The 13,726-nt window shown below is 48.9% G+C and overlaps 1 protein-coding gene across 2 annotated transcripts in view; it reads left to right on the top strand.

The window, feature by feature from the left end:
* Nucleotides 1-3,238: 3,238 nt before the first annotated feature.
* The window catches only part of DUSP29 (dual specificity phosphatase 29), a 38,234-nt gene continuing 27,746 nt past the window's right edge, over nucleotides 3,239-13,726 (top strand). Inside the window, exon 1 of one of the 2 annotated variants that reach the window (XM_017549781.2) lies at nucleotides 3,239-3,535. The gene's annotated coding sequence lies outside the window, so the exon portion shown is untranslated. The remainder of the gene's footprint in view (nucleotides 3,536-13,726) is intronic. The other variant, XM_017549773.2, reaches the window with a different exon arrangement.

Genomic DNA, 13,726 nt, shown 5'->3' with positions numbered 1-13,726 from the left:
TTTTGAGACAGAGTCTCGCTCTGTCTCCCAGGCTGGAGTGCAATGGCTGAATCTTGGCTCACTGCAACCTCCACCCCCCGGGCTCAAGTGACTCTCCTGGCTCAGCCTTCTGAGTAGCTGAGATTACAGGTGCCTGGCACCGCGCCTGGCTAATTTATATATTTTTTAGTAGAGACAGGGTTTCTCCATCCTGGCTAGGCTAGTCTCGAACTCCTGACCTCAGGTAATCCACCCACTTCGGCCTCCCAAAGTGCTGGGATTACAGGTATGAGCTACCACACCTGGCCAGGTATTCTTACTTTAAATGTATATACAACAAAATCAACTCTTTTTGGTAAGCAGCTTTACTGACAAATGCATCTAGTTCTATAACCACCAACATGAGCAAGATTACAGAACAGTTCCAGCAAAGCCGGATTTTTTTTTTTTTTTTTTTTTTTTTTTTGTAGGGACAAGGCTTGCTATATTTACCAGCATTGGGTATTGGCAGTTTCCTGTTCATTTGTTTGTTTGTTTTTGGCCACTCTGATAGGTATGTAGCAGTATCTCAGTGTGTTTATGTTTGTAACCTGTGGGTCCTCTAAAAAAACACAAGGACAGGGTCTCTTGTTTCCAGGGTCTAATGATGGTTCTATTCAGAAGAGTTAAAAAGTTCCCCTCTTGACCTGGCTTGGTGGCTCATGCCTATAATCCCAGTACTTTGGGAGGCCAAGGTAGGTGGGTCACCTGAGGTCAGGGTTTGAGACCAGCCTGGCCAACATGGTGAAACCCTACCTCTACTAAACATACAAAAATTAGCCGGTCATGATGGCACACACCGGTAATCCCAGCTACTTGGGTGGCCGAGGTGGGAGGATGGCTTGAATCCAGGAGGTTGGAGATTGCAGTGAGCTGAGACCGCGCCACTGCACTTACTACACTGCAGCCTGGGTGACCAAGACTCTGTCTCAAAAAAGAAATATTCCCCTCTTGAATAGGTGTCTTCTCCAGGACAATGCCTGGGTGGGCTTGTTGAATGAGAATCGGGGGCACCCTAGGCTTAGCCTGCCTTGGAGACTGAGGCTAAGAGGGAGCTGGAGCTGAGCTGCTCTGCATGGTAATAGGAGGACTCTCTAGCCTGTTGAGGCACTCAGCTCTAGACGGGAGGCGAGAGATGACAACTGAAGAAAAAGGAGGGCTGTGACAATTGCACGTACAGAGAGGAGCCTCCTGAACACGGCAGTACACAGACAGGCCTTGGAGATGGAGCCCAGCCAATAGTTTTCAAAGAATGGGGGGGTTGAACATTGAATGTGGAGTTGTCTCCTTCTCTGTGCAGTCCCTCTGCCCCACACAAAGCCTTGGGCAAGTGATGGAGGAGTAATAGAAGTTGGTGGTGTCAAGCTTGGAATGAAGTTGCAGGACTCAGAGGCCACAGTAGAATTGACTTTGGAGAAATAAGAGCCATCCTACTATTGCTTTCCCAGGGGGAAAACAGTCCTCTGAGATGTTGGAGAGGGCTTTAGACTTCCTGCAGCACATGGGCCTCCGTTTCTCTTGCTTTGCTTGGTTTTTTTTTTAATATGAAGGAAGAGAGAAGTGCAGACTTACAGCTATTGGATCTGGCCTCTGGGTGGGTAGGGAGGCCTCTCCCCTGGGCTCCAGCTGGATTCAACCTCCATGCATATTCAGGTATCCACAGGGGACTAAGAGCCTCTGGTTCTCTATCCTTGTCACCCTCTTTTTGGCCTATTTTGATTAGTGAAGGATTGGAGGAGGGGTCATCAGTCTTCTGGTCAACCACATTTAGGTTCTACTCTACTGGAGGTGATAATCCAACAGCCCACCAAATTCTCCTCTTGGCTTTGTGTAAATTAAGTCATTGAACGTTTCCTGGATGGTGTGAAATATTCTCTCTCTCAATTATCTAGCTTGCTCAGATGCTTTAAATATTTGATTTTTGCTCCCTGCTGAACCTACATCTTCAGAGCTCCCTCTTGCTTCCTCAGCCCTTGACTGGGGCTGGGGCTGCCCCCTAGGCTCCCAGCTAAGAAGAAACCCTTCTCTCTCTTTGTCAATTCCAGTATCTCTGACTCCCATAGTTCTTGGGGTAAGTGCAGAGGGCCTTTCAACCTTGCTGTTTTGACTCCAGCACTTGACAGCAGAGATATTTGGACTCTGACATTCTGTCTTCATTGTACACTCAGATTCTGTGTATTTGCCTTGGGAATTTTCTTCACACCAAGAAATCAATAAGAGCTAAGTCACTTAGTAGTTTTGCAATGAATAGTACTAGTAGAAATAATCACTAGAAATAAAACTGGCAGTAGTTAATGTATCAAATTGTGAGGAAGATCTTTGGTTTGCTGAATAAAGTTGCAGAGGACAACATAATGACCCCAAGGCAAGAAGATTGTGTTAAGTGAAGGATGTGGGAGCCTGGTGCCTCCTTCCCTACTTTTCCCAGTCCTTCACACACTAAAGCATGCCCCAAAGAGGGTGACAAGGATGGATGTGAATGGAGAACCACATCATTCATTATAAGGACCTGTAGCAAGCCCTGGAAAGATTTTACTAGAAAATTAGAGGAGACTGGGTAGGATTTTGCCCATCTGTATTAAAAAGGGGTAGCTACATTGGTAGGGCTTGGTGGGGGGATCCAAGAGCAAAGAATACTAGAGCCATTGAGGAGGGAGGTTGACAGAAGAAAGGGCCAAGAAGAGAGACCTTGGGATGACTGTTAATGATGGGTAACCTTAAATATTCTTTTTTTTTTTTTTGAGGCAGAATCTTGCTTTGTCACCCAGGCTGGAGTGCAGTGGGACAATCTTGGCTCACTGCAGACTGTTAAATATTTTAATACCACTCCACTCTTGATCTCATTTAGTCCTTGTAGCAACATAGGAGGAGGATATTATGATCATTATCCTCACCGAAGCCCAGCATGGTTGTGTGTGTGCTAGGGTCTCACTGGAAGCCACATAGCACAAACCCTCCCAAGCTTAGAGTCTTTCTCAGAGTTTCATGGATCACCCTGTGTGATGTGGCATCCATTCCATTGGGCTCTCAGAAATGGCTCCACAAAGTCTCGGAAAAGGCTGGAATAGAGAGCTCTTCCCATGCTGGGCACCCTGGCCCTCCCATGAGCTCTGTGCTAGTGGGCAAACCTCCCCTGTTCTAGCTGTTCTGGAACAGGGCTCAGGGCAGGGCCTGCAGACACCTGGCCTCATCCATCCCGGGAAAACAAAGCTGGAAAATTCCCGTCTGTCCCTGCCCTGGCGGCCACATGTCCTGCCTCTGTGGCTGGGCTGGGGACAAGCATATGGGCTCCAGGTACAGGGCTGCCTAAGTCAAGGGTTTCAGGTCTCACTGGTGAATCATTTTGCAAGCAGATGTCATAGGTCTCCTCGTAGACTGGACAGCACACAAGGTCAGCGTCAGCAGATCTGACCCTAAAAATAGGCCGTCTGTTGCCAGTCAGGGTGGTTGGGTGTGCAGCAGCCACATGCCCCACGGACCAGCACCTCCTGAGCCAGCCAGGCCCCGGCACACCCAGGTAAGGCCCTTGGGTGGGGAGACCGGCACCCCTTGGGTTCAGCTACGTATTCTTTGGGGGCCTGGGTGTGGGGATTAGAAGCCCCTTTTCCATCCTGTTCCTGGAGCTGTGGGAAACAGCTGACATCCTTGTAGTGTGAAAACCTTCTTGCTGTCCTTTTTCTAGAGACGCCATGGAATTTTCTCCATGTCCCCTCTCCAAATCTGAACTTCCAGTTCAATGACCATTTCTAAAGGATAATGGGACAGATTAAAGCTTATCAGGCCCTCGCGAAGCATTGGATGCATTGTATCATATTTCCCATTCTGAGGAGGTTCTACATTTGTCCATTTAGCCAGTAAAGAGGGAGAAATCTCTGGGGCAGGAGGGAGAGAGGCTCTGGAGTGGCTTGGGTCCTGTGTAGGGCAGCACCAACGACAAGAAAGTACTTAAAGCTCCAGGGATGAGAATTCTCCCTGTGTCCTGGGTAACTCGAAAGCATCATTTGGACAGAGTGACTGGTTTGGAAGTATTTCCTAGTCCTGGTGGGAGGATGGGGCTGCGGATGACGCTGCCGTGGTAGAGATACGGGGGCTCAGTCGTGAAGGATCAGAGTCCTTCACGGACCAAGAGTGTAGGCGGCGCCGCGTCAGGGCAGGAAGCAGATGGAACTGAGTTTCAGACCAGGTCTCTCCCACTAGACCCTGGTGCCCTTGTGCTGTGGCCCCAGGGGTCCCTTCATGGGCCTGGAATCCAAGAACTGTTGGGCCTGGGGGCTCTGATTGTTCAGGAAAGTGGAAAATGCTCCAGGGAGCGTGAGGAGAGGGCCACGAGAAGCTTGTCTGGAGAGGTTGCCACACTCACGGCCGCCAGCACCTGGGGTCCCTGGCACTGAGTGTTTCTTCTGCTGCCCCCACCTGTAGCTTGTGGTCCCTCCTTGTTCTTGCATGAGAAAATCGTTTGGTCCCACCGACAAATCCAAGGACCATTAACAACGCTTGAAGGGCTTGAGCTGAGTTCTTAACTAGGAACGAGCGTTGGGCATGGAGGCTGCGGTGGACGTGGGGTGGGTCTGAGGAGACTTAGTGGGAGTGAAATGGGAAAGGTTCCCTTGTCCCCCTGGAAGTGCGTGTGATGGGCATGCGGCTCACTTCTTCAGTGCCCAGCTGCTCAAACCTCTAGGGGAGCATACAAGCTGTGGGATTCCAACACCACGGCAGTGTCTAGGGGTGAATGTTGATAGCTAAAGCTCCAGTGGGTGTGCGTTACGGGGTGCTTTTTTAGCTTGCCCTCTGTGGGCAGCTTGTGTTAACCAGCTCAGTTAGATCCCCTTCCTTATCACAGGACAGAGGGATTTCTGTATCCCGGGGTTCTTGCCTTGGTGTACTGGAAGAATTGGCTTGGAGAATGAGTGCAAGGTTTTATTGAGCAGAAGTAGATCTCAGCAGAAGTGGGGGTCAGAACGGAGATGGTTTTCCCATGCAGTTGGGCCACTCAGCGGCTGACTCTTCTCTGAGCGCTCTGGTCAAACTGAGTTGTTCTGTTGCTGGTCGATGGCTGGTCGCCTGCCGCTGCCTGTTGGGCGTGATCTTCTGCCGGCATGCTCTTGACAACACGCCGTTGGTGTCTTCTATGTGTTCCTCAGGACATCCAGCCTGTTCTGTGCCTCAGGGATTTATAGGCACAGGATGGGGGCGTGGCAGAACAGGGTGGGCTTGGGAAATGCAACATTTGGGTGGGAAGGCAGGAGTGCTGGTCTTCACCTAGGTCTGTGGGGTGGAGCCCTAGCCAGGGACCTGCCTTTCTCTACGCAGCACTCCCCGGCCCCCCTCAGGTATCAGGAGCTCACTTGGCTCTGAAGGATCTTCATGGGCAAAAGCAGACCTGTGCTGAGGGTGAGGAGACGGGCAGTGGTCCTCCACCATCAGACAAGCTGGAGCCCCTACTGTGGACATTTCAGTCGTGGCCAAACCTGGTCCTTGGTTGGGTGGGAACCTGGTCCTGTCTGCGGGCGGCGCTTCCATGGTTGTTGTCAACCCCACAGCAGATGAGGGGCTGAGGGGAGGCTGAGGGGAGGCCCTGAAGGCCAGGGGCTGGGCTGTGAGCATTTTCCAGCAGCCCCAGGGAGGCCCAGATGAGTCCACCGGGGCAGGAATAAGCAGCCTTGAGGACAGGTGGTGTTTTCTGTGCTATGTGCCTGGCACTGTTCCAAGAGCTTTCCTGACAAGTAGGAATCATTTGTTCCTCATAACTGTGACAGCTCTATGAGGGATGGACAGCACAGCCCCCTTTCACATCCGACACAGAGACACAGATACTAAATGTTCTGCCCAAGGCCATGCAGCCTAGCCAGGGGCAGAGGCCGGATCCCACTGTGCTTCAGAGTCTGGGGTGTGGCCGCTTTGCCCTGGTGCCCCTCAGCGGGGTAGGGGTTGGGTGGCATCTCACCCTCTCCTGCTCTTCTCAGTCCCTAAATTCCAACCAGGGCCCCTCTCCCAGGGAGGCCTGGCCTGGAAACAGCCACTCCAGCCTCCCGGGCCAGGAGTCAGCTTTGCTTGTCCTCTTCGGCCTGACTTCAAAGCAGATGATGTTTTCATTTCCTCTTCTGGTGGTCATCCGTGTTTCTGGGCCCACCCCTTCCACAGTAACGAGGAGGTCAGACCTCCTAGCAGCCTGGCCCAGAGACCAAAGACTGACTAGCTGGGGAGAGTCCTCTCTCCTGCTCTCTGGCATGTCATGGGGAGGCGATGGGCCTTGTCACCCACAGAACAATGCTTAGGCTCATGAGTGCCCAGCTTCTCCATCACAGCCTCCCTACCGAGACCTCTGACCCGGCCAACTGCTCTACTCACTCTGTCCTATTCTCGGCAGGGAACAGAACTCCCAGGACAGCTGGGAATTCCCCAGCCACCCTCCCGGCTGCCTCCTTGTCTCTGCTCCCTGAAACCCTCTTTGAGTCCATGTGGATGTGCCAAGGGCTTAGATGATATCATTTAATTTAGCCACCAAGAAGGTGAATGTTATCTCCATTTGACAGATGAGGAAGCCGAAGCCCAGGTAGTGAGACTCCAAGGCCTGTGAGAGCCATTTGCTACAACTTCCCATGACTGTGCTCCACTCTCGGGAGGGACGCCTGCAGAAGTGAAAGGCCCAGGCATGCCCTCAGGAGCTTTGTGACCAAGAATGTAGTGAAGTATCTATTGCAGTGGGTTGGGATGTGGAGCTGTTGGGTTGAGTCCCATTTACACCCCTTACTAGCTTAGTGTGTTGTTTCTTAACCTCCCCAGACCTCATTTTCTCATCTGTAAAGTGGAGACAGTTATTCCTACCTAGAAGGTTTTTTTTTTTTTGAGACAGAGTCTTGCTCTGTCACTAAGGCTGGGGTGCAGTGGCATGATCTTGGCTCACTGCAACCTCCACCTCCCGGGTTCAAACGATTCTCCTGCCTCAGCCTCCTGAGTAGCTGCATCTACAGGTGCTTGCCACCACGCCCGGCTAATTTTTTTGTACTTTTAATAGAGACTGGTTTCACCATGTTAAGCCAGGATGGTCTTGATCTCCTGATCTCATGATCTGCCTTCCTGGGGCCTCCCAAAGTCCAAAGTGCTGGGATTAAAGGCATGAACCATCGAGCCTGGCCTCTTTTATTTTCCTGAGATGGAGTCTCGCTCTGTCGCCCAGGCTGGAGTGCAATGGCATGATCTTGACTCACTGCAACCTCCACCTCCCAGATTCAAGTGATTCTCCTGCCTCAGCCTCCTGAGTAGCTGGAATTACAGGCACATGCCACCACCACCGGCTAATTTTGTATTTTTATTGGAGGCGGGTCAAGCTGATCTCAAACTCCTGACCTTGTGATCTGCCCACCTTGACCTCCCAAAGTGTTGGGATTACAGGTGTGAGCCACTGTGCCTGGCCTCTTTTTTCTTTCTTTCTTTTCTTTTTTTTTTTTGAGACAAGGTCTCACTGTTACCCAGGCTGGAGAGCAGCAGCATGATCTTGCCTCACTGCAACCTCTGCCTCCTGGGTTCAACTGATTCTCATACCTCAGCCTCCCTAGTAGCTGGGATTACAGGCATGCACCACTACGCCTGGCTCTTTTTTTTTTGTATTTTTAGTAGAGACAGGGTTTCACCATGTTGGTCAGGCTGGTCTTGAACTCTGATCTCAAATGATACTCCTGTCTCGGCCTCCCACAGTGCTGGGATTACAGGCATGAACCATCATGCCTGGCCACTATCTAGAAGATATTGAGAGTAGATAATCACTGGCACACAATAAAAGTAACAATCATTTCCCTGGGTCCAGCCAAGGCCTTGATTTCTCTGTGAGCTTTTGTGGGTGGCAGATTTAAGAGGTGGTAGCCATGGCTGGGCGAGGTGGCTCATGCTTGTAATCCCAGCACTTTGGGAGGCCAAGGCAGGTGGATTGCTTGAGCTCAGGAGTTTGAGACCAGCCTGGGAAACATGGAGAAAACCAGTCTCTACTAAAAATACAAAATTAGCCTGGCGTGGTGGCTCATGTATGTAATCCCAGCTTCTCGGGAGGCTGAGGCAGGAGGATCACATGAACCTGGGAGGTGAAGGTTGTGGTGAGCTAAGATCTCACCATTGCACTCCAGCCCGGGCAACTAGAGCGAAATTCCATCTCAAAAAAAAAAAAAAAAAAAAAAGAGGAGGCAGCCCTAGCCGCTCACCTTCCCAAGGCCCAGAGTAGCATCTGAGACGGGGCTAGTGATGAATAAGTGGCCTGGACAGGAAGTGGTGGAGCGGCAGGACCATGCTGAGGACTGCACCTCCTGAGTCTTGCCCGTCCCTGAACAAGGAAGGCTTGTTCTGAGGTGAGGCCAGTGGGAAATGGTTCCTGTGAACTGCCTGTGGTGTTTCCACACATCTTCAGAGGGAGTGAAGGCCCAGCTGCTTAGGATTCAGGAACCACAGTGAGCCTGATCAGACGTCACAGTCTTGGCCTCCCACGCCAGAGCTCCCTCTCCCCCGGCCGCCCAGGGAAAGTCCATCCCGGCGGGCTCCCTTGTCTGAGAAGGAAGCTGAGTGTGGTCTTCAGCCTCCTCAGGGTTTCTAGGAGGCCTGCCTCTGCCAAACCAAGACTGGGGAAATCAATTAGAAGTTCATAAATTACCACCCCAAGTGCTTTGAAACCATTTGAAGAGTTAATCAAACAAGTTCACGACATCAACACCATCAGAGAAGGAATATTAAATTACTTTTAAAATGAAGGCTCTTTTGTATTTTTTAATACAAGGATTCTATATTAATTCACATAACTGCCTCCTGTTAACATACTTGCCAGAATCCAAAAGAAAAGAAAAATCTGTTAAACTTGGAATATGTCTGATACATTAGGAATTAAATTACAGGCAACAAAAAATTCCTGGGTTTTTACGTCCAAGTTTTCATTAAAAAGAAAAATCCACATCTTTTATTTCCTAGTTGGGATCATTTTTGTAGATCTAAAATGCATAAAGACAAGCACTGACTTGTAATAAGTTAAAAATATGTACATATTCAAGATGAAATCTGGGTGGGAAAAAAATATGAACATATTTACATATGGACACCGCTGCCAATTTCCACCCCTCCCCACATACCCCAGCAGTAGGTATTACTCTCCTAATAGAGTAATTTACCCAACCACAATAACGTTTTTACTCTCCCCTTTCTTTCCTAGCCAAACTTGGGCGGTGCCATGGAAGAAACGTGGTACACAGGCACTTCAACACAGACCAGCTTTTCCCCATGAGCGCCATGCTTTAGAAACATGAAAATGCAATGGGTGCACACACAGGCACAGATACAGAATGCCTTCGAAGGGAGAGGAGGATTTTTCATATTTAGAAGGCTCTCACTCTGTCATCCAGGCTGAAGTGCAGTGGCACGATCACAGCTCTCTGCAGCCTCAAACTCCTGGGCTCAAGCGATCCTTCTGCCTCAGCCCCGCAAGTAGCTGGGACTGCAGGTGCATGCACCTCCATGGTCAGCTATTTTTTCTTTATCTTTTGTAGTGACGGAGTTCTCATTATGTTGCCCATGTTGGTCTTGAACTCCTGAACTCAAGCAATCCTCCTGCCTCAGCCTCCCAAAGCACTGCGATTACACGCCTGAGCCACTGAACCCGGCCTTTACTATATTTTAAAATGCCAAGGTGGTAACTTTTCAGTTATATGTATATAGCTTTTAAAACTTTTCTTGTAGAAGTCTGGGTGCGGTGGCTCATGCCTATAATCCCAGCACATTGGGAAGCTGAGGTGGGTGGATCATTTGAGGTCAGGAGTTCAAGACCAGCCTGGCCAACATGGTGAAACCCTGTCTCTCTCTACTAAAAATACAAAAATTAGCTAAGTGTGGTGGTGAGTGCTTGTAATCCCAGCTACTCTGGAGGCTGAGGCAGGAGAATCGCTTGAACCTGGGAGGCAGAGGTTGCAGTGAGCAGAGATTGCATCACTGCATTCCAGCCGGGGTGACAGAGTAAGACTCTGTTTCAAAATAAAATTAAATATAAAATAAAATAAAATATTTTCTTATAGAGACAAGGTCTCACAATGTTGCCCAGGCTAATCTCAAACTCTCAGGAGAGAAGAATTTTTTTTTTTACATTATAAATTGTTCTACTCAGCTAAAAACCTATAGAAGGCAGAGCCCTCCCTGGCCTGGCCCAACCCACCCCTACCTGGGCCTCTCCCATGCTGGCCTGGCCCAGACTGACCCTACACAGGGACATTCACAGTAAAGCTTTGGCGTCAGGGCCAGTCCTAACTTCTGAGGAGAGAACGATTCCACTCCCCATCCCTTCTTGTGACCCCCTCAGAGCACCCTGACATCAGCTGAGTTAGACTACGACCAAGCTAAGTAGAGTCAATGACGCTGGCTCTGACACTGGGGTGGGGAGGGGGGCTGCCCTCTTCATCTGAAGTCAGAGGGGAAGGAAGATCCACCCTACTCCGAGGTGGATTTACCCCAAGCTTCAGAACCCTGTACTTGCACCAGCCTCTTCCAAGGCCCTATACCTATTTGGTTTTCTTTTACTTAAAGAAATTGAGGTTGGGCGCAGTGGCTCACACCTGTAATCCCAGAACTTTGGGAGGCCGAGACAGGTGGATCGCTTGAGGTCAGGAATCTGAGACCAGCCTGGCCAACATGATGAAACCCCATCTCTACTAAAAATACAAAAATTAGCCAGGTGTGCTGGTGCAGGCCTGCAGTTCCATCTACTTGGGAGAGGCTGAGGCAGGAGAACTACTTGAACCCAGGAGGCAGAGGTTGTAGTGAGCCAAGACTGTACCACTGTACTCCAGCCTGGGTGAGAGAGTGAGACTGTCTCAAAAANAAAAAAAAAAAAAAAAAAAAGACAGAAATTGAATAAGCTTCAAGATCCACAAAACTTAGTTTCCTCCTGCTTTCTCAGGAGGCACGGGGGGCTACGACCACCTTCTGACACCATGGAGGCCTGGCTGAGGAGGACACAGAGCTGCCTTTGGGAGCTCCCACTTGACAGGAGGCATTTGGTGCCACCGGAGAGGTGTGAGGAGCAGGGTCAGACCTTGTCCCGAGGGCCACCTCCCTGCCTCAGCCTGCGGGTTTCGGGCGAGTGTCTACTATGTGCAGAACACTTCTAAAATAGAACTTTCACGGAATTTTGGTTTTTTTCCTCCATATGCTCAAGTAAAACATGTCTAGCACAGAAAATTTAGAAAAGATGGTTACTTTAAAAAAAGTAAACAAAAATCACATATAATTTCATCACCCTAAAACGAGCATGTAGCCAGTGTTAATATTTTGGGGAAATGTATTTTTGTATAAGAACAGGATGGTTCTGTATTTGCTGCTTCACAAACTTCTGCTCTTTCTCTCTCTCTGAAGGCGCCAGCTTCTTTCGCTTTGATTTCTTGGAGCCACCGAGAACACGGCTGTTTGTGTAACAATTCTTTTGAAGGGTTAGGGTCCCAATGAGAGGGCTGCCACGGCTGTGGGGCACTGCCAAGTTGAAGGTTGGAAACCCCTGTTCTCAGTAATCCAGTGGCTGTTCCTCCCCCAGAAACTCCCCACTTGGTGGTCTCCAGCTCCAAGTGCTCCTTTCCTCAGCCCCACCACAGTACCCCTCATACTCCTTCTAGAATGTTCTAGGAAACTCAAAAGTCTGTTGCTTTATTGTACAGAACAATTTAGTTCTCTTTGTTTCATTCCACTTCTTTTTGGGCCATGCTGCAGAACTCATCTTTTTCCCATCAAAGAGATCCTCAAATAGGCCAGGTGCAGTGGCTCACACCTGTAAGCCCAGTGCTTCAGGAGGCTAAAATGGGAGGATCATTTGAAGCCAGAAGTTGGAGACCATAGCAAGACAGTCTCTACCAAAAAAAAAAAAAAAAAATTCATAATAGTAAATTAGCTGGGTGTGGGGGTACATGCCTGCACTCCTAGCTGCTGGAGTGGCTAAGGTGGGAGGATCCCTTGAGCCAGGAGATTGAGGCTGCAGTGAGCCATGATTGAACCACTGCGCTACAGCCTGGGCAAGAGTGAGGCCCTGTCTCTATGAAAAAAAAAAAAAAAAATCCTTAAATAGTGTTTTTTGTTAAGGAAGAAGCCTGCATGTGGCTTTTCAAAATGATAAAATGGCTGGGCATGGTGGCTCATGCCTGCAATCCCAGCACTTTGGGAGGCTGTGGTGAGTGGATCACTTGAGGTCAGAAGTTCGAGACCAGCCTGGCCAACACGGTGAAACCCTGTCTTTACTAAAAATACAAAAAGTAGCCGGGTGTGGTGCCAGGCACCTGTAATCCCATCTACTCTGGAGGCTGAGGCAGGAGAATCGCTTGAACGTGGGAGCTCCAGCCTGGGGTACACAGTGAGACTCCATTTCAAAAAAAAAAAAAAAAAAAAAGAAAATAGATAAGATAGATAAGACTTCTTTCCTGACACATGCTCTCATTTCTAGGCATGGCTCCCTGGCCAATCTCTGCAGGCTCAAGGGTTCTACTTAGAGATTTAATTTTCCCACTGAAATGAATTATGCATCTCTCCAGGCCGCTTCTCCCATCTGCCACCTTAGCAAGCAAAAGAGTTCGGCTTGAGGTTTTTTGTTTGTTCGCTTGTTTAAAAGCATTTTTGCCCCTCTAGCTATAGCTCCGTTTTTGTCAAAGAAGGCTCTGGAGCTCAGGGGGGATGAAACATGTAGATCTGAGGGTCTTCAATGATTGTTGGGGCCAGTGACCTGCCAGGTCCCAGAAGCAAGTGAGATGGGGTGGAAATTGCAAAATAGAAGTCACAAGCAGCTTCCTTCCAAGACTGTTCTGTTTGGCCAACACCGTTTAAAAATATACACATGGTTATTTATTATAAAATATCACTATTTATTAAAAGAATCCCAAATTAGGAAACAGAAAAAAAAAGTCACCCATAGTACCGACACTTTGATGTTTTCTTTCACTAGTTAAAAAAAACTATAAAGGCTGGGTGCGGTGGCTTACGCCTATATTCCCAGCACTTTGGAAGGCCGAGGTGAGCTGATCTGATCACGAGATCAGGAGTTCCAGACCAGCCTGGCCAACATAATGAAACCCCATCTCCACTAAAAATACAAAAATTAGCTGGGTGTGGTGGCATGCATCTGTAGTCCCAGCTACTTGGGAGGCCGAGGCAGAGAATTGCTTGAACCTGGGAGGCGGAGGTTACAGTGAGCTGAGACCACGCCATTGCACTCCAGCCTGGGTGACACAGTGAGACTCCGTCTCAAAACAAAACAAAAACAAAAAACAACAACAAAAAACTATTTTTTGCTTGTTTGGGTTTTTTTATGCATAAAGTAAAATAATGATGTCAAAATGCAGTTTCAAATTCAGATTAAAACCTTTTCTACCTGGGCAAAGAAAACCTTTACCAAATGCAAGCCTTACAACAGAAAATTCTAAAATAAGCCAGGTGTAGTAGCTCATGTTTGTAATCCCAGCTCTTTGAGAAGCTGAGGCAGGAGGATCCCTTGAGCCCAGTTGTTCAAGACCAGTTTAGGCAACATGGTAAGATATCATCTCTAAAAAAACTTAAAAAAAAAAAATTAGCCAGGTGTGATGGTGCAACCTGTGGTCTCAGCTACTTGGGAGGCTGAGGCAAGAGGATATTGAGTCCAGGAGTTCGAGGCTGCAGTGAGCTGTGCCACTGCACTCCAGCCTGGGAGGCAAAGTGAGACCCTATCTCAAAAAAA

This window comes from Cebus imitator, unplaced genomic scaffold (genome assembly GCF_001604975.1).
Source record: "Cebus imitator isolate Cc_AM_T3 unplaced genomic scaffold, Cebus_imitator-1.0 Scaffold11, whole genome shotgun sequence".
NCBI classification, from domain to species: Eukaryota; Metazoa; Chordata; class Mammalia; order Primates; family Cebidae; genus Cebus; species Cebus imitator.
Note: the sequence above shows the minus strand (reverse complement) of the source record. Positions and strands in the feature narration are given on the sequence as shown.